This window comes from Sapajus apella, unplaced genomic scaffold (genome assembly GCF_009761245.1).
Source record: "Sapajus apella isolate SASKATOON/1434 unplaced genomic scaffold, GSC_monkey_1.0 scaffold50, whole genome shotgun sequence".
Lineage (NCBI taxonomy): Eukaryota > Metazoa > Chordata > Mammalia > Primates > Cebidae > Sapajus > Sapajus apella.
In genome coordinates, this window is record NW_022436990.1 from 15936290 (window position 1) to 15938987 (window position 2698).

General features: G+C 33.0%; 1 long non-coding RNA gene across 1 annotated transcript; it reads left to right on the forward strand.

The window, feature by feature from the left end:
- Window positions 1-857: 857 nt before the first annotated feature.
- LOC116526382 lies at window positions 858-2254 on the forward strand. Its single transcript, XR_004258123.1, has 2 exons — window positions 858-1003; window positions 2023-2254. It is a non-coding gene; the product is annotated as an uncharacterized LOC116526382 (long non-coding RNA).
- The last annotated feature ends 444 nt before the right edge of the window (window positions 2255-2698 follow it).

The window sequence follows — 2698 nt, forward strand, 5'->3', positions numbered from 1 at the left end:
ATTAAGTATGTTTGGATTAGTAAATAAAGTGTGCAAATTTTTATTTCTAGTGTTATTACTAAAAGAATAGAAAAAGTGTATTTTTAAGTGAGCAGAGAGGAAATAAATTCTTTAGCTGTTTCTTCTGCTATGTACTTTCATTTCTAAGCAATCTGTTTACATGGATACTTGATCAATTTTAAACACTATCAATTATTTGCCTTTTATGTGATCTAACCACTTTTAACACCCCATACCATTTTCTTTTCTTGTGTTCTTCCCAATATAGTTATATCATGGCTCTGAGGTAAATCAATATTCAGCTTTAACAATGTCATGACTATATCAACAATGTTACTTGCTAAAACAAGTTTATTACAAATGTATTTCCTTTCTTGTATAACACTTTGCCATTTTTCTGGGATAATAATGGCCTCATTTTTCCTTTTCATCCATCATGTATCTCTAATTCTTTATTAAAGGACCTTTATAAAAGGTCCTTTGGAATAAGAACTATGGAGGGGGATGAGTAAGGCTGAATATTAAAATATTTAACAACCAATAACTTACATACATACCAACTAATCCAATAGTCTCTGTCCATAAGCAATCAGTAAGACTGCTCAAGCATACACCCAAACAACCACCTTGGGGATGGGAATTTACAAGGAAAGAGTGGGATAGGAAATTGTTATTTTAGAAGCCTTGAAATGCTGTTTGACCATTTAAACAATACGTGTAAATCATATCTGTATTAGGCCATTCTCTCATTGCAGTAAAGAAATACCTAAGACTAGGTAATTTTCAAAGAAAAGAGGTTTCGTTGGCTTATAGTTCTGCAGGCTGTACTGGAAACATGATGCTGATTTCTCTTAGGCTTTTGGGGAAGGCTTCAGGAAATTTACAATCATGGCAGAAGGTGATGGAGGAACAGACACATCGCATGGCCCAAGCAGGAGCAAGATAGGTGAGGGAGGTGCTACATACTTTTATATGACCAGATCTCACAATAATTCACTCACTGGTAAGAATGGCACTAAGGAGATGATACTAAACCATTCTTGAGAAATCTAACCCATGACCCAATCACTTCCCACCAGACCCTACTGGGGATTACAACTGGATATGAGATCCAAACCATATAGATGTCAAATTAAAATTAAAATTAATTTAAAAAATAAATATATTTGCTTATATTTAGCTCTTTAGTCTCAGCCAATCAATTTGATGCCAAATAATTCATTATATGTAATATCTACAAAATAAAATGCAAGCAGGTGTTTGAAGCAGAAGTCTATAGTGGGGGGAAATGTGTCTGGTGTGGAAGAGGATTGCTCAACAACCAAGGCACTTACTTTCTACCAAATAAATATTTTTGCCACTGTTTCCAGCCAGAAGCTGAATTAATATACATCAAATTCTTCAAGGCAAAATGAATTGAATTAAAGATGTAAGGCAGATTTCCTCTTGAGGAAACCGTTAAGCAATTGCACCCTATTAGGTGTTAATTTTCAACAGGTGCTGCTTAAATGTAATGCAGCATCATCCTCGTATTTAATAATGTCTGGAGTTGTGCCTCTTGGTGCCGAATTTTATACCAATTCATTTAAATTGGATGACATTATTACACCTCCCCCAACACAAATAGAGATAGACATGCCATTTAGTAACTGTAAGGGGCACCACATTAATTATCATTCTTAATTTCCCTATAGAAATCATTTCTGTCAATAATTCTACTTCAACTAAGATGAATGGGAGACAAGGGTATTAGATTTAAGCAGCAGGCTGCTGACAAACTGATTTTGGGACTACAGCTGAGATTAGGTCATGGAAGTATGAAATAGTGGAAATGTGTCATATAGGCCACCTATTTTGTGGTGTACAAATATACAGAAAAGAGAGGCAAATAATCTTTCTTCATGTTGAATTTTTGTTAAAATACAGAATACCTACTAATACAATAACTTTTGTGGGCTTTCAATGTGAAAGAGGTTTCTTTTAAATGGATTATAAAATAAATGTCTTCATTTTATATTTTAGAGTTTCAGGACAAAAGCCTGAAGCAAAATCTATGAAGAATTTAAAAATAAAAAAGTGTAACTGGACATTGGAAACAATATGAAATTGGCTATAGAGAAGATACTAAAACTGTGAATATTGAGCAATGCACATAAATAAATTAACAATGTGTGTGTGAGAATTACAAAGTAATACAAAACTATTAAACATTAACTGATTTTATTCAATAAATATTTAAGAGAGGGTTTGAAGACAGTAGAAAATGGCATGGTCTTGTCTTTGTGAAAAAATAATCTAAAAGTGGAAACAGAGGGATAAGGAGATACTTTTAAAATAACTGAACAATTAGAGATCTGTGGTTAATTTTGCCTCCGGCTAGATTGAGAATGACTTTATTTAAGAAAAACCTATTTGAAATATACGTAAATGACAATTAAATAAAGACAGAAAAAATTCGTTCTAGGCAGAGAGAACAGCAAGAAAGCATGTAATGAAAATAAATTGAAGAAAGCATAAAGAGTATGAGGTGGTTAGAATTTATAGCCACCTTTTTGTCTAAAAAGAGCACTTATTGGGAAAGAGTAATAGAAATCTAACACATTTGCTGTTTTTTGCATTTGTCTAACTTCTCAAAGAATTAGATAAATCGTCTGTCCTGTTGGAATTATGGTTCCAGCATATGTTTATTTGTGCTCTG